The 26130-nt window shown below is 35.4% G+C and overlaps 3 long non-coding RNA genes across 5 annotated transcripts in view; 1 reads left to right on the forward strand and 2 right to left on the reverse strand.

The window, feature by feature from the left end:
• Positions 1-26130, forward strand: part of LOC143655882 (uncharacterized) — a 114097-nt gene that overhangs the window by 35593 nt on the left and 52374 nt on the right. Inside the window, exons 3-4 of one of the 2 annotated variants that reach the window (XR_013162330.1) lie at positions 17303-17418; positions 22782-22948. This is a non-coding gene — a long non-coding RNA (uncharacterized LOC143655882). Of the gene's footprint in view, positions 1-17302; positions 17419-22781; positions 23934-26130 lie in introns of those variants that run through there. The other variant, XR_013162329.1, reaches the window with a different exon arrangement.
• Positions 1687-6274, reverse strand: LOC143655884 (uncharacterized). 2 transcript variants are annotated; one of them, XR_013162334.1, is made up of 4 exons: positions 6236-6274; positions 5304-5349; positions 3209-3637; positions 1687-2731 (listed from the first exon to the last, which is right to left on the reverse strand). It is a non-coding gene; the product is annotated as an uncharacterized LOC143655884 (long non-coding RNA). The 2 variants fall into 2 exon arrangements; XR_013162333.1 differs by lacking the exon at positions 1687-2731 and having other exon boundaries at positions 3025-3637.
• The window catches only part of LOC143655883 (uncharacterized), a 99124-nt gene continuing 79262 nt past the window's right edge, over positions 6269-26130 (reverse strand). The window contains exon 5 of the long non-coding RNA XR_013162332.1: positions 6269-6359. This is a non-coding gene — a long non-coding RNA (uncharacterized LOC143655883). The remainder of the gene's footprint in view (positions 6360-26130) is intronic.

Below are 26130 nucleotides of genomic sequence, written 5' to 3' on the forward strand. Positions count from 1 at the left end.
GAAGGGAAGCAGAGAGAAGAGTAGGGGTATCAGGAGCAGTCAGGAATTGACAGTAGGAAAAGGCTGAGGAAGTCATTCAAAGCTGAAGTGAGAGTATGTTGGATGCCACTTTTGGTGAAGTCAGCCACTAATGTGGCTTTGAAATTTTTCTTTAAAGGACAGAATAGGCCCATTGTCTGCCTCAGCCATCTATTCACATCCTAACACAAGAATAGCTTCCTCTGGCTTGTTCTGTCCTTGACTCTGGCTCTTTTGTCCATCTCCATCCCTTGGGGAAGGGCACAATGCCATGCTGCTTATTCTGCCTACATGGATAAGCAACAATATCAGGGGAAAAAAAAACCTAAAAAGCCTTCAAATAAGCTGAAATAAAATGCCGAACACTGAGAAATGAATCACCTTCTACGATTTTCTATTACTTTGCTTCAAGTGTGTTAACTTCTTATTTATTGTTGTACTAGCTGAATTTTCTGACTCTAGTTTTTCAAAATAGGGACAAATCTCAGTCCCTTTTAGCTAGTTTACCTTCTATAAAAAACGTGATGAGAAACAGTTTAACATGCACTGGAAACTTCTTAGGAGTTCAGCAGAGAATGCACCTTTATTATTCAGCAGTGCAGAATGACTGGTCTTCTAATCCTATCTCCATCACAGTCTGTGGATAAAATCTTCTTTTTCTTGTATTTTGGTGACTTAAATGGCAGAATATGTTACAGTCTCCAGCAACGTGAACAGAGTTTTATGCTAAATACCATTTCAAATTGGGATAAATATCTAAAGTGGATCTCAACTTACATATTAATTTTCATGTTTTCTTCAAAAGTGGTAGGAATACAGAGACAATTTGACAACCAAATTACATGATGAGCAAAAATAAAAATACAGGAAAAAATGAAATTAAGCACACTTAAAACATATTCAGTAATGGCTCAGAAGGGTTGCATAAGCAATTTCACATTTATTGCCCATAATTCTTTTTATTGTTGGAACTTTTTGAAAGTTCAAAATAATGTTAAATTTAATAAATATTGTATTTAGACAATTCATTGTCCAATTCTATCCTTGATAATATTAATTGTATCGAACCTGTTTTTCTTTAATCTTTGAATATTCTTAAGCATTACCTTTTTAAAGTTTGCTTCTCAAAAAAAGAAAGTTTACTTCGCAACCATTTCAATAATGTCTTCTCCTGAGACTTCTATTATATATATATATATTGGAGTCTCACAAGTTAGTTTACTTGTGTCTTAATGACTCCTTCATATTGTTTAATCCAATTATCTTTCAGTGCTACATTCTAGAACAATTTTTCAGTACTTCCCATTTACCAATTCTTTCTTCAACTCTGTTCAGTTTAGAGTTCAACTTATTGAGATTTAAAAATTCAATTATTCTATATAGTTTTTCATTTTCTGGGTTACTAGTTGGTTTTTTTTTTTTTCACATTACTTAAACTTGATCATTTTTATTTTCTTTCATGATTTCTTTTCTTTTTAAATTGAATTTCCCTAAACTTACTTGTTTATTTTTAAAGTTGCTTCCAGATTGTGTTAGTATTTTCAATGTATCTTCAGTGAATTAATCTTTCAACTATGGACTTTGTTGTTTGGGGTCTTCCTGCCTTCCTTCCCTCCTCATTCCCTCCCTCCCATCTTTACTCTCTCCCTCCCTTTCTTCCTTTTTTCTCTATGCACTCTTCCTCTGATTCATTTGTCTTATAGTCGTCTCTACTTTATCTTCTAAGGCCTCCTGTTCAAATTCAGGTTTTACACTGGTAGTTCAGGGTTGCTATCCAACAGTTACACTAGATTATTCTTAGTTTCAGCCACCAAATCAGTTGGTAGTTTGGACCAGATTATGGCTGCAAGGTTCTACTTGATTTCTCTTACTCCCTCTAAGATGTAGCCCCTGGCTGCAGTCAATAACAGACTCTTCTTGGGTGGCACTTTGGTAATATGGGGAGATTACGAGAGTGTGGAGAACTACAAAGCACTTGTTCTTAAGCAGGGATACTTGTTTTGGCCTCCTGCCTCCCAGTGTGTGTGTGCATGCAATTTTAGTTCCTGTTTATCTGTAGAAGTTCAACTTTGGGGAGTGCCTCAAACATAAATTTACAAGATGGTCTCGACCAGTAACTTTCATTGGTTTTATATAATATTCTTCCAGCGTGTGTGTGTGTATGTGTGCATACGCTTATTTTTCATCCAAGGTTCAGACTAATTGGTTGTTATGTTCATGCTTCTGAAACAGGATTTGGTTTTATCTACAAGCAGAGTAATCCAATCTTTCATGGAACATTTAGTCAGTGCATATTATGAAGTGATAGAAAACTAAGCCCTGTGAATACAGAGAAGAATAAAGTCAAGTTCTCTCCTCAAAACTCTCTTATGCCAGTGGAAGAGGCAAAAAAGAAAACGCCTTTAGCTCCTGAACTTTGCAGCAAATCTGATCTATTCTATTTCAGCTTCATTTTGCGATATTAGGGATCAATATGATTTGGGTAGTTCAACATGAAACTACACTCTTTTAGGCAACTGCACACATTACATTGGACATTCATGAAATGTTCTCATCAGGTCCGATATCACTTCCTTTTCTCTTCAGTCCTTGTGAAATGAAAGGGTAAGTCCACGTTTGCATGCCAAGGGATTGCATGGATTTGGTCAGCACAGCTGAAAGGCTTCAGTGTTTTCTTATCTGCTTCAAATATATCAGCACAGCTTTTGATACACTTATGAAAATAAGAAAAAAAAAAACTTTTGTTTTTATTTAAAGAGATAAAACTTGACCAGAATGAGTAAGTAAGGCCCAGATTAGCTTTATGGGTAATAAATAGTGAGTCAGAAGGAAGAAGCACCATCAGGAGAACCAGCAGCTGGGTCCAAGATGTGCTGTTTTCGCCTGTTTTTTTCTATATTGCTTTAATAAAGTAAAGAAGGAAAATACAGATGAAATAGAGCAAGAAACAAAAAGAAGGAGAATGGTTGCAGAGGGAGGACTCATTCCACAAAACAAAGAGCAGAGTCTTTTATTTAGAATCAGAAGAAAAACAAAACAGGAGGTCAGAAAGAACATAAAATCAGAAAGGGGGGTAAATGGATTGTTCTTTCCTTCTTATGACCAAAGTATTTTACACACAATAGCCTCCTGTAACTTGCTGGTCACTGTCATAGATATTCCAGAGAAAACATACTATTGAAACACGTACCTAGTTTTCAGTACAAGCAGGAGAGTTCCCAAATCAACTCATCTCTCATTCTCTCTGTTCCTGCAAGTCTTAAACTAGATTAAATCTCCTAGGAATAGAAATTATGGAATCTTAGGACAAGGACAATAATCCGGAAAAAGGGAAAAGAGAGAAAGGGCAAATTTTTCTTTTGTTTGCAAATGTAGTGTATTAATTGCATTCCTGGGAGACTCTCTGGACAGAGCCTCTGGTAAACAAATTAGATATAAACCGAAGGCGAGGGCACCAAGGTCATCGTGGTGAGGGAACATCAAGTGACAGGCACTGGGACCCCCGATGCATGGCTTGCAGAGCAGATGTTCGCAAGGATGCAGTGATTATTGAACTGGTAATAAAAAAGCATCAGCTTACAGGCAGCCACGATGGATGCTGGTAATTATAAAGCATCCCCTGGGAGGAAAATGACACAAGTCAGCCACAACTCCACAATCACTGGGGCATAATTAAAGCTCCAGTAACAGTTGTTAATAGGGTGCAAATAAAACAAGGGGAAAATTTGAACACAACCTTTTTTTTTTTTTTTTTTTTAAGAGATGGCAAAGGGCAATGTAATTACAGGGACAGCAGATTTTATAATTTTGCTCCACATCACGAAACAAAGGTTTCGGCTATTAGGTGGACATAGATATTACAAAGTATGGAAATCCAGATACACCTACACTCACATACATATACCAAGGGAAAAAAAAGTGTGTTTGCTCTTTGAATATGTAGTAAGTGGGGGAGAACAGATTTTTAAACAGAATGTTTATATTCTAATTTTCAAAATGGTAGAAATACAAATATGTAAAGAAAACGGAATACATGTAAATATTTGGCCATTTCATCCTTTCCGGAAGATCTGTGGTGGTATAGTGTGCCAAGCTATATGATACTGTTGGTTTAAATGGTTTAGATATTGTTAAATAAAGTCAGCAAATCACTTACAGTGTTGAAAGTGTCACTTTTTCACAGAAAGCTGCCAGCCACTCCCTAACCTAAAACATTAAGCAAAACAGGGCTCATTTTCCATGGGCTAAATCACTGAAACTATTTGCCAGGAGAGCTCCTAAGAAAAATACATCTACGCCATTGCGACCCAGTTACTTGGGCAATTGGGCAACTAACTATGCATCCGCACGTGCTTAACCAATTAAGTCTAAGTAAAGATCTGTTTTAAGAGGCATGTGGGTAGTGGGATGAGAAGAAAAGGAGCCTTATTAAGTTCCCATCCAGACAGTTTTCTTTACATGGGTATTTGAAGGATTGGCTTTAAAAGGTTGACAAAAGTAGAAAATGCAGTCTATACCCTTTGCTCAACTTTATGTAAGAATTACATGAATACTCTCGTACATCGGATTTCATGTGAAATATAGGAATCAATGGAAAAGGACATTGTAGAAAAGTCCTCAGTAGAACATCTTCCAGATTTTAACATAATTATAATTAGCAGCTGGAAAGCTTTCACTTGATTTCTTTTGGTATTTGGAGAGCTGGCCAATTAAAACATAACTAAATACTGATGTATTTGGTATGCATTCAAAATGAAATGTATTTGGAAAAAATATGCAGTGTATTTGGGATACTAGAACGCTTGCACACAAAATATGCTTAAAATATGAATATGGATTCCTCGAGCTGGAAAGGACCCAAGAGGTCATGGCCTTCATAACCCTTGATGCCTTGCATGTGCAATGCCCTAGTGAACATCACAAAATGTACTAAAAGACAGAATCTGTCCCTGTGGAAGACTAGACATAGACAATAGGAAAAGTTAACTAATGTTAAAAGGTGAAATCCCTGGCTTCTCCTAGACTCTCATACCTTGGAAAAATAATGAAAACTTTGTGAAAAACTTCCATTGTTCCAAGAAGGATTCTGAGTACAAAACATAGTAGTCCTGGACTAAAATGTTGAGGAATGTGAATATTTTGGCTTTGGGGAGGAGAGCGCTTCCTTGAACCGGTAGGGGATTAGGTCCTAAAGGAGCACAAAATATACAGTTGTAGGACCCATCCTGAAAGGAGGAGAACAAAGAAAAATGGAGGAGACAACAAATGGAAAATCCTATCCTTACCTAAGGGGTAGACCAGGAAACAGTGTCCTGCACGTGGCTCAGGTTTCTGTAAAAAAGAAAGAAAGAAAGGTTATAATCAAATAAGTGGGAAATGCTGTTTATTGCATTTCCCTCTTGGAGATTCACAATCACATTAACCTATTAAACGCTTGATAAAACCCTGCAGGGAGGCTATATATCAAACCTGCTAAATGTATAGCTTGGCTTTGGAGTTAAAACATTCTTAGTTTGAAACTCAGCCCTGCTGAAAAGTAGGCAAGTTATCTAACTGATCAAAATAATGATAAAGACAGCCCCACTTTCAATTTCCTAAATATAAAACAGGGATGATACTAGTGTCTACCTCCCCGGGTGGTTGTGAAAATCAAATAAGACATTTCATATATTGATGTGCAGTTCCAGCTGAATTGGAAATGCTCATTGTATTGTATTGTAAACCTACTTAATTTTGGTTACTTCCGTATTTTCTACTCTTTGATTTAAGGGGACTATTTTTAAAGAACACCTACAAAGACCTGAAAATATGCTAGGATATCATTTTGGTTAAATGGATTGTAAGAGGACCCCACAATCCATGGGAGATGCCTACAACTCGCTTTTCCTTGCCTCTGGAGTTATTCCCTTAGGATGTGAAGGATGGGGTTGGGGATGAATTGGGCAGTTGCTGTTGGGTGTCAGAAGGATAACTGGAAGAAGGCAAGTGGAGGAAGGGGTCTGATGAAGCACTCAACTTTTAACATATTTGTTTTGTAATACTCGGCCACAGTTTTTCGAATGGATTGAAGTTTTATTTGTCAAGTTTACCGCTGTCTGTTTATGTCTACCTACCTCTTAAACATGTCATCACGTTCTCTTGCATTGTTCAAAGACCTTCCATTTATTTTCTTCATATTATTAGTAATTTTCCCAAGATTTCAAGAATGGATACACACCCATACCCTTGAAGAGGAAAGCAAGAGAAAGAATTTCCCTCAATCTTCTTTTGTACTTTAGCAGCCTTCCATTTCAGCTCTTTATTTTCCCATTTTCTTATCTTGCTTCTCTTTTGCCCAAGGTCTAGAAATGTAGAGAATGAGGAATGTGAAGTGGGTAAGTTGATTGGGGTGAAGGGGCAGGAAGGGGTGAGAAAGTTTACCAGGATAAATGGACTATAGTCATGGTCTTCCATTTTCTCAGATCTTAAAAACCAGATTAAAACAAAAATGACCTAATATTTCTTACCCCAAAAACTACCTGAGGGGATTATAGAATATAGGTACAAATCTTAATGAATGTGCTAATGTAAAAAGAGAATTTCTTTGTAGGAATATTATATAAGTGTAAACCGTTTTTAGTATATCAAGTATAAACTCAAGCATTTTTGTCCCCTTTTTAAAAGTAAGTTCTCCATTAACATTACAAGGTGTTTGTTAACGGCAGATTTCAACTATTAGATGAATCAGCCCCCCAAAATATCTGTTTTAGGTTTAAAATAATCATAAGATAAATATATTACTTTTAGGGAAGGCTTTGGTGGATTATAACATAATTTGTACTAAATAATGAACATCTGTATCTTTTATTTTTTCAAAATAGTTCAACATAGAATAAATTATTGGACATCAGAGGAACAAGAGCCAGACACAAAATAAGAGAAAATATGTCATATTATTTTCAGTGTTTTAAAGTGTTTCAAGAAGACTTTTACTCCCCCTGCCTACAATTTCAACTACTCAATGTGCTTAAGGCTCTTGCCAAGAAATTTGACAAAATTTGTTTTAGATGTTTGATAGGGCATCTTTGCAGCAAAATTATATTTAATTCTTCCTCTAGGGGCTTTATGTTCTGATTTTTTTTTTTTTCAAATTATATGTAACTGTCCAGAATGTTACTAATCCCCAGGTTCATAATGTGAAAAAGTCTTGGCTGATTCTTGAATAAAGCTAAACCAAAACAGTTAACAGATTCTACCTTATACTGGTGAATCTTAAAGTGATTTCTCTTAAACGGGATAATAAATGTAAATTCATTCATTCTGGTCAACAGGATTACGTTATGGTCTATATTTCAGTGATTATATAAGGTCTTGAAGATATAATGATAATTAAGGCAGCCCTAACCTCAAGAAGTTTCCAGTCTACTGGTTAAGAACCCATTATGCACCATTTTTTTTGCTATTGCAGAGGTATGCACAGGATGCAGGTTGCAAAGTGGAGGCAGAGAGAGTAAGCAAGGCTTAAAGCTACTATTTAAGTTAGGTGTTGAAGGATAAATGAAAAGTACAGAAATAGGATTGCTCGTGTGTGTGAGTGATGAAAATTACTCTCTAGCTCATCTTTTGACCCCATTCTCTCTAAGTATTCTCACCTCCTAGGTCATCTCCTCTAGTCCCATGGCTTTCAATTCCATGTAACTACTACATTTGTATCTTTAGCACTTACCTCTCCCCTGAGTTCTAGATTCATATCTAACTTTTCATCAGATATTGCGTGTGGATATTTAATATAAAAATGTACATGCTTAATAGAGAATTGTAGTTTAACCCTCAGTCTCCCACCCTCTACAATTCATTCCTCCTTTGGTGTTCCCTGTCTCATGGAATGCACCACTCTTCATTCCTATCCTTGATTTCTCCCTCCTGTGTACTACATCCAATCTGTTAGCAATTTCATTTAAAACAAATATAATTTGTTTTACCTTCAAATTATATACTGAATCTGACCACTTGCTGTCATTGCTGTGACCAAGTCACCATCATCTCTCCACTGGATCTCTGCAAAAGACTCCAAAATGATCTTTCTCCTTCTCCTTTGCCCCTCCTCTGCAGCAAACAGAGTGCTTCTTTTGAAACATAAACCATATCACATTACACCCTTGCTCAAAGCCTCCATTGGTTTCCTAGCTCAGAATAAAATCCAAACACCCAAGCCTGGCTTTTACCCCTCTACATGGCCTCCCTAGATATCTAGGGAACAGCTCTCTTACTACTCTTCTCCTCACTTACCTGGTCCAACTACACTGGCCTTTTGGCTGTTTCTGGAATATGCATGCCGTATCGTAAAACCTCTGTACTTGCTGTTCCCTGCCTGAAATGCCCTCCCCCCCATCACCCACATGGCTTGTTTCCAGGGGTCATGTGCCAGCATTGAAGTTACCTCCTTGGTAACTCTTCCTTGATTAACCCAGTTAGTACTTCTTCCCTTCTCCGTAGTCTCTATTCTCTTGCCCTAATTCATTCTTCTTCATTACACTTATCTCTATGTGAGTTTTATCATATATCTGCATATATGACTTAGTCTGTTTTATTTGCTGCTGAAGCCTTACCTTCCAGAAGAGGGCCTAGTGCATAGTAGACATGCAGTAAATATTTAATGAATGAGTCTTGAGAATTCCCATTCTCTTGGAAGAATCATGTAGAAATAATCAGTTGCATATGTGACTGTGGAATTTGCGAAATACTTGCTCTGGAGTAAGAAATATCCAGTATAGAGTAAGTGATTGACCTCAGATTGAGGGTGAATACAAGGAGCAGAGGCAAATTCCTAAAATGTGAGAAGAGAGGAAGACAATGGAAGCCCACTTTCTTCATTGCACAGCTGGCCTGCCTAAAAGCAATTGTTGCACTAGCACAGTTTTAAAATTCCTTTTTCTTGCCTCTCTGAGTAGCTGGGCTACTTCCTTAAGTATATTTTGAGATCTGTTTCATTTCAGGATACCTTAGTCTTCTAGCATGGCATGCTTCCTCTTCCTAAGCAGTTCATGTCCAAATAAGGAGGGTTGTATGTGTTTGAACATCAGTGATGCAAACCCACAAGTTAGAAAGCCGAGACAAGTATAAATCTTGTGTTTTCTGTTCTTCACTGAATTTCAAGGGCCATTCACATTCTTCGCTGAAGGAATTAGAACAGCTGTAGTTTATTAGTAACATCGCCAATCACATCAAGACCCAAGGCCGTGGCCAAAAGAGTGGCTTCTGGTTCGATTTGCAAAGTTCAAAATAGCTCCCTTTCAAGAATTATCTCTTCTCATTGCCCAAAATTCAGTCTTTGGAGTTATCGGTGTTTTCTTTGACACTGACTCTTTAGGTCATTGGTTTTCCAACTTCTGTGCCATAACAATCACTCAGGGAACTTGTTTAACATGCAGCATTTCTGAGTCAGTAAGTGGAACCAGAAATGTGAGTGTTTAGCCCAGTGCTTGGATCAGGGACCACCCTTTGAGAAACACCACCTTAGAGGGCAAACCATTTGTAAGGCTAGTAATCCATACTTTACTGTGAATGCATTTAATTAGACAGCTTTCTTTCTAAAAGCAGTTTAAGATCAACTAGGATTTAAAAAATAAGAATAAAGGGTATGGGGTGGGGGCTTTGTCCTAAGTGCATGTGCACTAACAGCCTCTGCACTTGCTGTTCCCTGCCTGAAATGCCCTTTCATTTTTAGTACAACTAAGCAAAAATCCTAGCGCTACACGAATATTAGCTATTAGGTGGCCACACGATCTGTTATATAATTAAACAGTTTTATTCAGATCTCTATAAATTACAAGATTATTTCTCCATTTTCAAACCTCAAATTAAATGTAGAGTGTAAGCCCAAATGAGGGCACTGGGCAGCAGCAAACAGAAGCACATATGGGGATATTTTTGTTAGCAAGTGGGAAAGGGATGCACAAAGGTGAAAGAAAGCACTGAAGATGCTTTGTTTACTCCAGCTAGATAGTTTGCTAATTTCTGCCAATATTTCTGTTTGGACTATTTCAGATGATTTCTGTCTTTCACCACTGGGCATTCCTTACATATAGTTTAAACCATTTGGGAAATTGCTGAAGAAACATTTGTTTGAAAATTGAATGACAGTATTTTGGTATGAGAAAACTATACTGTGGAAATATTTCTGTTCAATCTACCAAGAGCCAAATGGATTTGGAAGAGAAAACTATGTTTCTGCACAATACTTTTTTCTGGTCAATTCTCTGCAATTTATTGGCAAATTAAAAAAAAAAAAAGACAATCATTTCCTATTTAAAAATTTTAAATGATATTGCTGCCTCTCTTTTGGGGGCTTGCTGATTGTGTGAACACCTGCCTGTTTCTGAGGGTTTAGTTACCACTCTTAAGCGGCCCTGCTTGTCAAAAGACTTATTCACTAGCACCCATCAGTTTAAGCATTAAGAATAATGTCTTTGGCTTGACCAGCCAGCTATTTTGTTGTTTAACTAAATGTTCAATCTAGGTAGAAGCTCTTCATAATTCCTACTTCACAGCAGCACTGGTGACACTTCTTATTTTAACAGTGTCAAATTATGCCCAATTTATTTTGTTTCATTTCCTTGTTGTGAGCTGTTATGTGCTCTCCAAACCTTCTTTCTGGAAGTTAACCCACAGCAGGGAGACACTTGTCACAAGGTGACTTTACTAGTGGTACTTTCTCCTCAGTGATAGAATTGGCTCACCTGCCAGCTTCAAATGGCTTCCCCAACCACAGACCAGCTGCTTCCCACTGAGACCCAAAGCAATCCCCTACGTCTTGGAACCCGGCCAAAATGACACTGCTGAAATGTACAACCAGGAATTTTGCTATATTTTCGGATGCAGAAATGGGATAATGGAACAGTGAGCAAATCTTCTTAATTTGAGACTCTCCACTTCTTGGCGGATACATGGTATGACCTTAGAGTTTAAATAAAAGAAAAAAATTCTATGTTTAATTTGAGGTTTGAAAATGGAGAAATAATCTAATTTATAGAGATCTGAATAAAACTGTTTAATTATATAACAGATAGCGTGGCCACCTAATAGCTAATATTCATGTAGCGCTAAGATTTTTGCTTAGTTGTACTAAAAATAAGTTTAGTTATTTGAACATTATGCTTGAAAAAAAGATAATTTATTATCACTAGGTAGCTGTTATGCCTTGCAAATATACTATCTGAAAGTATTGTATTTTGACTTATCATAGCTTATTGTGTTAAAACCACAACAGTTTAATGCTCCATGACTGAAATTTGCTTTGTCAAGAAATTTTAGATTCTGAGTTTTAGGGAGTTGATTCTCTTTGTTTGGTGCCTTTGCTTTTCTTTCTAAATATAGAAATTTTTCTTGTCTCAACAGTGTTGATTTTCTGTTTGTTTGAGGACAAATATAGTGATATGCATGCATAGTTCCATTAGTGTCAATAGGAATTATCCACAGTGATGGTAGACTAGAACCCGTATATTTATGAGAAATGAATGATTTGAAGCATTCTTATAGGCATTTCTATCACTGCATGCAATCCAAGGAAGGTTTAAAGAGAGAACAGAAATATTCCCTCATTATGTCGACTTTGAGGGGTTTATCCCTATAACTTAACTATGTGTTAAGAAAAATTAAAGTTTTACATTAAAAAGCACGCAACATAGAACAAGTCTATAGGTGAAGGAGTAAAAACTTTAAATATGGGCATTCTAATCCAAAGGATAATGCTTATTTTTGTACTATTTCCTGTGTGTGTGTATACAGTACTAGCATTTTTTATTATATAAAATCTTACTCAGAGATTATATAGGCACGCTTGCTAGATGTTTCTTTTAAACTTTTTCTTTAATTTTGGAATAATTTTAGGTTCATAGAAAAGTTTCAAAAATAGTACAGACTTCCCATATACCCTCGAACCAGTTTCCCTGTGTTCATCACATAACATGGTTCATTTGTCAAAATGAAGAAATTAGCCTTGGTGCAAGGTAATTAATAAACTATATTCAGAATCCACCAAGTCCTTTCTCTGTTCCAAGTCCAAATGCAGGGTCCCAAGCTGCATTTGCTCCTCACATCTCCTCATTGAATCCCAGGGCAATTTCTCAGTCTTGCCTGATTTTTCATGATCTCAAAGAATTTGGAAAGTGTTCCTCAAATTGGATTTGTCTGGTGTTTTCTCCTGCTTGAACTGGGGTTTTCGATCTTTTGGAAGAATACCATAGAGGTAAACTGCTTTTCTTATCTCATCACATGAAGGAGTCCATATCAACGTGACTCATCAGTGGTGATGTTAACCTTGATTACTTCTTTAAGGAGGTGCCTGCTGGGTTTCTCCACTGTACAGGTACTATTTTTCCCTTTCTTTACTTTAGTCACTGGCAGTGAGTCTCTAAATACAATGCACAATCCAAGGAGGGAAATTAGGCTGCATGTCTTCGAGGGAGGAGTAGCTACATGTGTTATTTGGAGTTCTTATGTAAAAATTTGTCCCCCATTTATCTATTTATTTGCTTATTCCATCTTTTGTTTATATCAGTATCAACTCATGGATATTTATTTTATTCTTTTAGTTATAAACCAATACTATAATCATTAATTTTCTTATTCAAACAACAACAGTTTTGACCATTGGGGATTCCTTGGTGGGCTGTCGTGTCCTTTTGACATGACTCCATCCTTTTTTATTTTTGAGCATTTCTTACTTTTTGGCATTCCAGGATGCTCCAGGCTCATCTTGCATTTTGTCTGTCTTAGCCTTAGAATCAGTAATTCGTCCACGGAACCCTGGTTCCTCTTATTGGAGAGTGATACTTGACAACTAGATCTGGGAGCCAAGTATGCTCATTGCTACTGGGGTATCCTTGTATCTTGGACCTCTCAGTGGACAATGCTAGAATATATTTCATGCATACTAACCCAAATATATTAAAATAAACATGAATTCATACTGATATCTATGACTCTAATTCAGCACAACAGGATTCATTCTAATCTCTCCCCATCCTTTGCTTATTTGGAAATGACTATCCTTTCCCAATTGAGTGGATTTGGCAGTCTTGTCAAAAATAAATTGGCCATTGATATGAGAATCTATTTGTGAACTCTCAATTCAATTCCATTGGTATATATATCTGTCCTTGTGCCAGTACCATCCTGTTTTGACCGCTATAGCTTTGTAATAAGCTGTAAAGTCAAGATGTGTGAATCCTCAAACTTCATTCTCCCTTTTCAAGATGTTTTTGGCTATTTGGAGACCCTTACCCTTCCAAATAAGTTTGATGACCGGCTTTTCCAGATGGCACTTGAATTTTGGTTGGGATTGCATTGAATCTGTAAATCATTTTGGGTAGGATTGACATCTTAATGATATTTCATCTCCAAATCCATTTGCATGGAATGTCTTTGTTTCAACAATGTTTTGTAGTTTTCTGTATATAAGCCTTTGGCATGCTTGGTTAAATTTAGAAAATTTAGAAAGTTTCCAGAAAATTTTCTAAAATTGATTGTGGTGATGAATGTACAAATCTGTGATTATATTGTGAGCCATTTTGTACACCTTGGATGGATTGTATGGTGTTTGAATGAAAGTCTTTACAAAAAAAGAGGTATATAATTCAGGTTTTAATTTGAATTTTGCTAATGACATAATTTTGGCCATCTTTTCATGGGAATGTTTGACATCCATTTATTTCCTTTGATAAATTATCTGTTGAGGTATGTTGGCCCTTTAAAAAATTTGGGTAGTTTTTAACTTATTATTGCATTTCAAGTGTTCCTTATATATTCTGGACATAAATGCTTTATCTCATATGTGATTTGAAAATATTTTCTCCTAATCTGCGGCTTGTCTTTTTATTGACTTACTTGTGTTTTTTGGGAACAAAGAATTTAAATTGTGATAAAGCCCAATATATATATTTGCTTGTTTTATATATCAACATTTTGATGTTGCATCTATAAATTTATCATCACAGATTTTCTCCTATTTATTTTTATCTAGAAATTTTATAGTTTATCCTGTACATTTAGGTCTGACCCCTTTTGAATGAAATTTTGGCTTAAGTATGCTATATATGTGGAGGTTCTGTTTTTTTTGCATATGGAAATTCAGTTGTTTCAGCACTATGAGTTGACAAGACTATCTTTTCTCCATTGGATTGCTTTTGCACCTTTATCAAAAAATAGTTGGCTAAATTTGTGTGAGTCTATTTCTAGAGTCTATTATGTTCTATGACCTATATGTTTGTCTTTTCACCAACGCCACTCAGTCTTGAGTATTGCAGTTTTAAAGTCAGTCTTAAATAGAGTAGTAAGAGTCATCCTTTGCTTTTCAATATAAATTTTATAATTAACTAGGCAATATCTGTAAAAGAGCTTGCTAGTATGTAGACTAGGATTGCATTTACTCTATAGAATAAATGGAGAGACTTGACATCTTAATGTTAATGCTTTAAACCCATGAACATGACATATCTTGGATTTATGTAGATTTTTTTTTACTTTCATCTGACCAGAATTTTTGAGATTTAACCAAACAAATACTGCACATATTTTGCTAGATTTATACCTGAGTTTAGTTGTTCTTACTTTCTCTCTTTCTTTCTTTCTGTTTACCTATTTATTTATTTTTGGTGATTTATATATATGTATCATTTACAATAGCACCAAAACCAAAAAATTATATTTTAAATTCCAATTATTCACTGTGGGTGTATAGTAGTAGGATTGACTTTTGTACATTGACCTTATATTGGTTGCTTTGCCAAACTCACTTATTAGGTATGGCAATTTCTTTTTATAGATTCTTTGGGTTTGTCTGCATAGATAATCAGGCCATTTGCAAATTTTTTTTTTGCATTATTGCAGTAGTTAGGATGATTATTATACTGTTGAATAAAATTTCTGAGAGAATGTACCTTTCCTTGTTCTTGATCATATGGTGAAATAATACAACCTCTTGCCGTTAAGTATGTTTAGGATAGATTTTTGCTGATATAAGCTTGAGGAAGTTCTCCTTTATTTCTAGTTTGCTTAGAGTCTTATTATAAATGGATGTAGAATTTTGTTGAATATTTTTTCTGCATCTATTAAGAAAATCATAGTTTTTTCTCATTTAGTTTGTTATTGTGGTGAAGTAGATTGATTGATGTTTTAATGTTGAACCAGCCTTGAATTCCTGAGATGAATCCATTTGGTTGTGATACATTATATCTCTATTTATCTCTATCTATCTATCTATCTATCTATCTATCTATCTATCTATCTATCTATCTATTTCATATATTGTTGGTTTGATTTGCTAATGCTCTATTGAGGACTTTTGGACCTGTATGTATGTGTCCTCTCAGTCTGCAGATTTTCTTCTTTGGTCTTAGTATTACTATAATTTTAGCTTTGTGGAATGAAGTGGCAAGGATTCTTTGTTTTTGCATTTTCTTGTAGAGATTGTATAGGATCGACATTATTTCTTCCTTAAATATTTTTGGAACTTGCCAGAAAAATCATTTGGGTGTGGAGTTTTCTCATATGGAAGGCTTAAACAGAAAATTCATTTTTTCAATAGGTATATGACTATTCAGGCTATTTTATTTCTTTTCTTGAATGTGTTTTATGGTTTGTATTTTTCAAGGATTTGTCCATTTTCAACTAAGTAATAAAACTTATGAGCATAGTATTATCTTATTATTCTCTTAATGTCAGTGTGAATACCATTGATGTCTCTTTTTTCATTCCTGATATTGTTAATATTTTCCTTCTCTTTGTCATGGTCAGCATGGCTATAAGTTTATCAATTTTATTGACTTTATAAAAACAACTTTTGATTTCATTTATTTTTTCATTGTTTTCCTGTTTTCAATCTCATTTATTTTTGCCCTAACTTTTCCACTCACTTCTGCTTTTTTTAGGTTTCTTTGTTTCTTAAGTTGGAAGATTAAAATTTATTTTGGATCTTCATTCTTTTCTAATATGAGCATTTAATGTTATAAATTTCTGGGCTAACTGTATTCCACAGACTTTGACAAGTGGTATTTTCATGATTTTTAGTTACACATGCTTTTTATTTCCCTGAACTTTCTTCATCTCATAGATTTTTTTAGAAATGAGTTGTTTAATTTCCAAATATTTGTGTATTTTCTGCATATTTTTCAATTATTTAGCTTAACTTTGTTTTAATCTAAGACCATACTTGTATATTTTATATTCTTTTAAATTTATTGTTTTATGACCCAGAAAATGTCTATCTCAGTGAATGTTCTATGTGCACTTGAGAAGGCTGCATATTGGACTCTTACTGAGTGGAGTGTTCTTTCTCCATAGATGTATCAATTAGATCAAGATGGTTGTCAGTATTGGTTAAGTCATCACTTACATGTTTTCTTTCTACTTATTTATCAGCCACTGAAAGAAACGCTAAAAAATCTAACTCTGTTTGTGGGCTTATCTTTTTCTCCTTTTATATCTATAAGTTTTTGTCTCTTGTGTTTTGAAGTGCTATTATCAATACACACTTAGGATTTTTATGTCTTTTTGGAAATTGACCTCATGATCATATCACAAAGTTCCTTTTCTATCTGCTATTCTGATAACTGTTTTATCTGAAATTAATATAGTTATGCCAGCTTTCTTTAGGTTAGTGATTGCATGCTACATCTTTCCCAGCCCTTTAACTTTAATCAATCTGTGTCTTTACAGTAAAGTGGGTTTCACTTAGATAGTATATAGTTGAAACTTGCCTTTTTAATCAACCTGACAGTGTATGTAATTTAATTTAGATTATTCAGTTAAAGTGATTTTTGATATGGTTTAATTAAAATCTCTCATCTTGTTACCCTTTTACTTTTTAATTTTATTGCTTCTTTGTTTCTTTTTCTTTCTTTTTCTGTATTTTCATGGGCTTAATTGAGCATTTTTATGAGTTCATTTTATCTTCTCTATTGGCTTACTATTTATACCTCTTTTAAAAACATTTTCCATGTTTTTCCTAGAGTTCACAACATAAAATTTAAATTATATAAGTCCATATGAAATAATATTATGGTGCTACATATTTATTGTTAGAACTTTATAATAGTACATTATCAATTTCTCCTTCCATCCCTTGTGCTATCGTTGTTGTACAATTTAATGTTATATATGCTGTGAACACACAGAACATTACTACCATTATTAATTTTGGGCTTTATAAAATTTACTTTTTATAGCAATTAAAAATAAGAAAAATTATATTTTACTTTCATTTATTCGATTTCTGATATTCTCTCTCTTTTTTTTTTTTTGTTAGAAATCCAAGTTTCTGACCTATATCATCTTCCTTCTGCCTGCACAACTTCCTTTGACACTTCTGGAGAAAGTCTGATGCAATGGATTTCCTCATTATTGTTTAATCCGATAAAATCTGTAAGTTTCATTTGATTCTGAACAATATTTTCACTTTATCGAATTCTGGGCTGGCAGTTTTTTTTTTCCAAGCACTTTAAAAGTAATACTGAATTGCCTTCCTGTATTTGTTCTTTAATCCTTACCGTAATTACTTTATACCTTGCATCTTGCTCTGATTGCCTTCAAGATTTTCTCTTCGTCTTTGGTTTTTACCTGTTTGAATATGAGATATCTAAGTATGCTTCTATTTACATTTTTTAAAATCTGTTTGGTGTTCTCTGAGAGTCTTATACTTGTGATTTGATTTCTGTCACTAATTTGGGAAAGCTGTCGGCCATTTTTATCTTATGTATCTTTTGCCCCCTTCCCTCTTCTCTCTGTTGCTTCTCTTTCTGGGATTCCAATTATGTATAAGCTAGACAATTTGGAATTGTCTCATAGACCTTGGATTCTTAGCTGTTTTCTTTTTGACACCTTTTTCTCTTTGCATTTCCATTTGGGCAATTTTATATTAACACATTTTCAAATTCTTTCTTGGATGTGTTGAGTCTACTTTTGAGCCCATCAAAGAAATTATTTGTCCTTATTACTGTGTTTTAGATTTTCTAGAATTTCTACTTGATTCTTTTTTATAGTTTCTCTCTCTCTGTTGAAACTATTTATCCAATCTTGCATGTTGTCCACCTTTTCCGTTAGAACCTTTGGCCTCTTATTCAAAGCTCTTTTATATTCCCTGCCCAACATCTGATCGTTCTGGTGATTGTTTTGCCTTTTTGTTTTTTCTACCTATTTTATACCTGATAAGTAGCTACTGAATTAAATATTTTTTATGTTTAAGTATGAGCATACCTTCCTTTCTGCTAGATCTTAAGTGAGCATTTGTGTTTATATAGTTATGATTTGGCTCTGGGCATGGAGACTTTATTGCTATCATTACCCTCTGTGTGATGAATTCCTGTTAGTGATACTTGTATTTTGAGTCTTCTGTTCATTTTCCTCCTCAGAAACAGTCTGTTTATTATAACTCTTCCAGCCATATTCCACTATTATTTTTCCTCAACTCTGTTAGTATGGTGGTAGTGGATGGACAAAACTTCTCTTATGTTTGGTTAAACTGAGGGAAGGTTACTATCAGGGAAGATTAATCTATTCAGTCTCAGGGAGACCCAGATATAATGCTGGATGGAACTAGCACATATTCAAATATCTTCCCTAGGATATGCCTATCTCCATCTCAAGCCAGCACCATAGGAAAAGCTTTGCAGGGAGCTTCTTGACTTTGTTTGCGAACTCCCGGTGGACTTCCTAGAGTATAGCCTACAAGAAGGGAAAACCCCTCTCTACCCTCCCCTGAGATTTTTTACTAACTTACTAGCCTGCACTAGGCCTTTAGCAATTTATTATAATTTTTCTAGTTTAATCTTTATACCAACTTATATGGTGTTTTGGGAGTACCTTTTTTTTTTTTTTTAGGTGAATAAAGGCTTTGGTTCTGTTTCTCTCTGCAGGTGCCTATGTTTCTATAGGTTTGGGGTTAGTGGCTCTGCAACCTGTTGTAAGAGTAGAAACACTCTCTTTAGCAGTTATCTACATCCCTGATTTGAAACTAGAAACTTTCTTTGTTTTTGAAGCCTTATCCACATGCATGAAGTGCTTTTGAATGATCAAATCAATCCCAAGAAGTCAGGCTTGTTGCTTGATGGATGGACTGTTTCCTTGATTGATTTGATAGTTCATGTCCAATTAATCAAACAATATTGCATGTAGTCAACTGGAGTGTGGGATTGAGCTACAAGCTCAATGCAGATTGAGCCTTTTGCCTCTAGAGTCAAGGAATTAGGGGTTATGTGAGCTCTTTTACAGCCTGCCTCTTTTAATTTTACTTCCGTGCTTTAAAGAGAGCAAAATCCACTTCTTTCTCTCTCTTATCTTTCTCTCTTTCCTTCTCTCAGTTTCATTTTATTATCTGCAATGCTGAAGCTGAAAAATAGAGCGAAAGAATGCCATGAGTGTTTGGGCAGAGTCAGGCTGGTCCACCATAGATTTTAAAGGAAAGTGGTATGGGGCAGACTGGTAAAGAGGTCAAGGACCATCCAGTCTTCTGGCCCAGCTTATTTGGTAGGGACAGTGAGCCACCCAACATTAAAGAAGACTAATCAGCTTGTTAGAAAGAGATTGTAGATATGAGAGCTAGTGAAAGAAGCAGGTAATATCTAGTTTCGATGTGAGTATAAACCCATGTATTTTTGTCCATTCCTCTTTAGTATGCCTAAAGATTTTTAGGCTTTCTTCAACTAGAAATGTCAGCAAAGCCTCATGTTTCTACTCAAGTTCTGGGACTTCCTGGAGGCCTCTGCCATATCCTGGCTAACATGAACAGCTCTGGGGTGGATGGTCATGCCGATCTAGTTCTGAAGCTCCTTGGTGTGTTCCTTCTCTATCCGGAAGACACCTTGTTAATAAACTAACCTGCTAGCCACAATGATGCCAAGTAAATACAGTTCCTAGATACTTTCGTCCTGGAACTTGGGTCAGATACTTGGGTCCAAACTCTCTCGAAACTTCCGAAGTTTCACCAGAAACTTTATGGAAGGGTAGAAATTCCTCAGATGTTCAAAAGATGAATGTTTCAATGGTCCTTGATTTCTTATGCATAAGCTTCTGCTAAAGAAATAGATATCAAGTTGATGCAGCACATGTGATGTGGGCACTATGATAAATGCATTAAACATCTCTACACATCTTTTTCCTTGGTTCTTGTCTTAGCTAATCTTGTAGACAACAGTAACCAGAGCCCTTTGTTATACTGTAGAACTTGGACCTTAATGCACAACAGAGGCAGTTTTTATTAGGACTTAAGTAGCTTCCGGGGCTGTCTGATGGTTCCCTTGGATGGGTTTTGGTTGAATACACTCATTTGTGCTGCTGACTCTGGACGGTCTACTCAGCGCTTCAGGTAGAATCACTCTTACTGGTTTTACTGAAAGTATACTTGCCACTTCTTTTTGCATCCCAAGTAGATCATCCTCCAGGCACTATTTTGTGTTATTTCCATTAGGTTTTGCAGACTCTCAGATAGAGCCTGGATGCCTTGCTTGATTGAAAACTGCTTGCCTTCTGTGGCAGGGACTGCTCATTACTTACCAAAATTTGTGTTTGTCTTTTTTCCCTGTCATCAATAAGAATATTTTTTTCATCCTACCTTATTAGGTGAATCCATTTTATTATATTCTGAAGAATGAAAAGTAAGTAGAAGTGATTTATGCCATTTTTGAGTCAAAGATTTTAAGAAGCCGGTAGCTTTCCATATGCTCCCTTTCTCTTTTCTGTTGTCTGGTTCATTTGTTATTTTCTCAGTATTTATTTCACTGTTTATTCATTTATTCACTTGTTCATTTATTTAGACATGGCATACTGATTTATTGAATGTCTAAAATTATTTTCTTGATATAGGACAAATCTCCTTTCATCAATAATTTGGAGATGCCATTCCACCATTTTGTAGCTTCAAATGTTGCAAATGATTAATGTCTGAATCTAATGTCTAAGCCTAATCTAAATCTTGCATCTAATATCTAATCTTAAATGATTAATGATTAAGTTTTTTCAGATTTCAAGGTACTTTTTTATTTTAAAACATTTTTTTATTATAAAACTAAACAGACCAAAAGACCCCTGAAATATTGCAAAAAGACAAAGTCATCCTTTTACCGCCCTCCTATCCCACTATTACCATAGTTAACTGTTATATCTTGTCATTTTAAAAAATTATATGCTATGTTCTTGCAGCTATAGTCATACCCATTCATACACTTTATCATGCATGTTTTACTTAATATAACATTTCCTCATGAATTTAATAATATTCATTACTAATTTTGAGTTTATATAAATTTGTTTATTGACTATCTCCTTAGACTAGGGGTTGGCAAACTATGGCCCATGGATTAAATTTGGCCCAGGGTCTGTTTTTGCATAGTTCACAAGCAAAAAATAGTTTTCACATTTTTAAAAGGTTGTAAAGAAAAAAAAAAGGACTATGTGATGGCGATGGTATCTGGCTCAGAAAGCCTAAAACATTTACTATCTGGTCTATAAAGAACAGGTCGCCCTTGCCCCGGAGCCCCATATTTGTAAATAAAATTTATTGGAACATAACCATGCCCATTACAAAATTTTATTGTGAAAAATAACACATATACAAAAAGCAACAAATTTCAAAGCACACCACAACAATTAGTTATAGAACAGATTTCAAAGTTTGGTATGGGTTACAGTTCCACAACTTTAGATTTTTCCTTCTAGATGCTCCAAGACCCTAGAGACTAAAAGAAATGTCAGTATCATGATTCAGCAGTCATACCCATTGGCTCAATCCTGTAATTTCTTTTATAACTCAGTCTTCTTCTGTGATCTTTCTCCCAATCTGTAAGGATATTTTGGCTATGCTCATTCTAACATTTTCACGTTGTAAAGGGCTGTTGATAATATGGGAGGGGGATGGGACTAGTTGATGTTCTGGAGAGGCTGGCCCCTCTGTGTTATCTGGCTTAGGAACCCATCTGGAGATTGTAGGTGTCTAGAAAGTAATCATAGTGAGCCATGCCCGTTTGTTTAAATATTTTCTATGGGTGCTTTCTTTTGTGCTACAAATGGCACAGTTGAATAGTTGTGACAGACTGGATTGCCTGAAATCTTAGAATTTTTATTGTCTGATTTACAGAAAAATTTTGCTGACTTCTGCCCTAAACCTTTAAGAGGTTTATAATTTGGTCTATTACTAGTAATGCTACTTGAAATGTCTTCATACTTATAAATTTTGCATAGTTTTGATAACTTCACTGGGAGAGACTAACAAAGGGAATAACTGGGTTTAGTTAAGAAAGAAATTTTTAAGGCTGATATTATATCATACTATCCCTCTTGTATTATTTCAGGTATGATATGGTAGCAATAAGAATGGAAAGGAAGGTCCAGTGCTCTTGTAGGTAGCATATCTCTGGTTACGGTTAATCTAGACAAGTAAGTTTTCATTAATCTTGATTTAAAGTAGGGGATGAAAAAACACAAAAGTAAACTCTTGAAGTGTCAAGGTGTATATGATATATTATTCCAGGCTAGCTCTACTGGCCAAAAGGCATATGGGGAGCTGGGTAAGGGAAAGAGTTGGCAGTCTCAATGGTGAGCCAGCTGTGGCCACAGTGAACAAAGAGGCAGGTGTGAGTGTGGGATGACAGGAGAAACACGCATTCCAACCCTCTGAACATAACCCTGACATGAACCTGTGTAGAACTGTAACTACACTATCTCTAGTTCAGAAAGTTCTAGAGCAATTACCCTATATATTTTAACAATAAAACATTTTCTATCTTCTTCTTCAGAAAGAAAACTTATGGAATGGACCAGCAAGTCAACTCCAACTATCTCTGAGATGGAAGATGAAGCCAGCTGATCAAATTCAATTTTGTATGAATAAAATAAGCAACAGGAAGTATAGCTGGCAGCTTCTAAGTGAAATATCTGAGGATCTGGCAGCATAAAAACATCAGTAAGTTTATAATAGACTATTGTGTTGTCGGACTCCACTATGGCCAGAGCAAAAGACATTGACAATTTTGGGTCCCTTTGCATTTCTCGGGATGCCTTCAAGATTTCCCGTGTCCTGTTGTGGCTGAGGGACACCCTCATGATGTAGGCACCCTGTCTGTGACCCTTCTCCTGTCTCAGTACCGACAAGGCAGATAGCTGGAGGTCTGGTAACCCTACACCGTTATGTCATGGCAACGTTTACTCGTCATGATGTCCAGGGAAATCAAGAATGCCAAATGTCCATTTAAAAAAATGAAACTAAAAAGAAAAAAAAATTTAAAAAGAGGAAAAGAAAAAAAAATAAAACTCCCTTCATTGCAAAAGTTTCTTTTGAAAGTAGTTACATTCTCACTCATTGTTAAATAGCCCCTGAAGTTTGAAGGATTAGATTAAATAAATTCGGTTTCTCCCTAAATTATCTGCTTGTTATCCCACCGCTGAGAGTTACTTTTAATTGCAGACTAGGTAAGAAAGTACACAGCTTACCTTTTCTAAAACAAAAATGCCAAATACATCTTTAGTGTTTTCACTTTTTTGAGTACTCTGCTAGGAGATGAGAAGAAACATTCTGTGGTACAAAATATTTCAGTGGTATGTCCATCTCCTTTATATCATTCTAAAGCAAATTCAAAATGAAATAAATAGACCTAGTTGTGTACTGAGTTGAGTGTATAATCACACAAAAAGGAATTATTTCAAATGACTTGAAAATATGGTAATTTACTAAATGTCCCTAGTGGAATATTCCCTAAAAACAAAAACAAAAAAATTCCTAGCTTCAGTAATCTTAACAGTTGATGATAGTAGTGCTATCATAATTCTGAAAAGCTTCTAGTTTTGTGGGATAAAGAACATGAGTAATTATGTCAGTGTTATCTGGGATTAGGATTTTGATGTGGGAGACAGAGAATTAATAGTTATTAATAAGATCAATAAAGTTAAGTTAAAACCATGTATTTCTGCTTTTGAATTCAATTGAAAGTACTGGAATGAGCACGTGACATGTATTTATCTCCATCTGTGTGATCTGTCTCTCTGACATCTGTCTATCTATTTACATGCACACATTTCCTACTTCTATTCACTGGATACTGAAAAGACCTTACATCATTTCTGTTTCTTTTTTTTTTTTTAATCTCACGCCTTCCTGCACTTCCCCCATCTTTATTTGGGTCACTGTTCAAATATCACCTCCAGAGAGAGTTCGTCATTGGTCCCTGTTCTAGTTTGCTAGCTGCCAGAATGCAACATACCAGCGACGGATTAGCTTTCAGTAAAAGGGGATTTACTTGGCTAATGTATAGTTCTTCAGAGAAAAGGCAGCTGACTTTCAACTGAGGTTCTTTCTTACGTGGGAAGGCACAGGGTGATCTCTGCTGGCCTTCCCTCCAGGCCTCTGGGTTCCAACAACTTTCCCTGGGGTGATTCCTTTCTGCATCTCCAAAGGCCTGGGCTGAGCTGCAAGTTCTGAGATGAGGTATGCTGTGCTGCTTGGGCGGTGCTACATTGCGCTCTCTCATTTAAGCACCAGCCAATTAAATCAAACATCATTCATTGCAGCAGGCACGCCTCCTAGCCAACTGCAGATGTAACCATGAGCCATTGGCTCATGTCCACAGCAATAAAACCAGGCACCTTCACCTGGCCAAGTTGACACCTGAATCTCATTACCACAGTCCCCCTCACTGAAAAAGCATTCCTTTGTTTTCTAACCTTTATCCTGCTTTTAGCATCCAGAGTATGTATTCCTAGTAGAGATTACATTATTTAAATATATTTTTACTTTGCTTATTTTTTGTCTCTTCTGTGAAAATGTAAGTTCCATGAGGGTGGGACTTTCAGTTTCTTTGTCACTCCTCAATCCCAAGGTTTAAAAGAGTGTCTGGGACATGCATAATAATTGCGAAGTGACTGTAAACAACAACTGGTTAAACATATAGTAAAGAGATAATTCCATTTACAAACCCAATGAAATGGTGAGCTAACTCACACTAAACAAAAGAAACATGCAAAACAAGATGTCCATAAAGGAAAAATTAATTTGCCACTAAATCGAAGCACTAAAATGCCATAATTAGAAAGGAATTTTTCAGTATTTTCTAGAAAGGCTCAATATATTGTAGGCATAAATTATTTATCAAATAATCTATACATTTAATAGCACGTTGTTACCTTCAGGGAGGGGAACTAGGGTGGCTGAGGAACAGAGGTGGGACACCCACTTTCTTTTACCTATATTCCCATTTATGTTTTTTGGATTTTATTTCATATGATATTACACCATGTGCAAAATAAAATAATTTAAAAATCAACTCTATAATAACAGATATCAAGCTGAAACTTTGACTTTTTGTCAGTCCAGTATAAGAGGGGTCAAGACAATTTGGTGTGATAGTAAACTTGAATATTATAATGGATACAGGTGAGTGTCAGTTGGGAGAAATGCTTGAAATCACACAAAAAAGATGATTTATTTTATTAAAGAATTCACCACAGTATTTTTAAAAAGAAGCTTTCAAAATGATTCACTTTACAGACATTTTCAGGAGAATTATTGTATGAAAAGAATTATACCTGAACATTGTATTAATTTAGCAGTTTAATACTGCCAAAGTAATATAACAAGATTTCCATCTAGAACAATTTTCATTCTTTGACATTTTAGTCTTCTTTGAGTTACATAGATTATATATCTGTTTAATAGTGAATTCACACTTACATTTGAATAGAATTTAAAATGGAATGAATGCAATAGCCATAAAAAGGCAGTTGTATATAATATCTGTGAGTATATATTACTCACAGATATTGCATAGTCCCCATGATGCTCTAAAGACTACTAAATGCCTTCTCTGAGGTTTAAAAATAATGTGAGTTTTAGGTATAGCCATGCTTAGAGGCAGAGGATGGTTGGACAGTTCTCAAGATTCCATTCTGCCTTGTGATTAGTGTTGCAATAGTAGAAAGAATAAGAATGTTAAATATTCTATAAAAATTGGTACATGATTTGGAGTTTTTATAAAGAGGGATACCAATCTATTTGTCTATTGCAATGTTTTGTTTGTTAAAGTAAATCCATTTCCCTGTGGGGTGTAATTCTCCCTGGCCATGGGGGACCTGACTCCTGGAGATGAACCTCAT

Source organism: Tamandua tetradactyla, chromosome 14 (assembly GCF_023851605.1).
Source record: "Tamandua tetradactyla isolate mTamTet1 chromosome 14, mTamTet1.pri, whole genome shotgun sequence".
NCBI classification, from domain to species: Eukaryota; Metazoa; Chordata; class Mammalia; order Pilosa; family Myrmecophagidae; genus Tamandua; species Tamandua tetradactyla.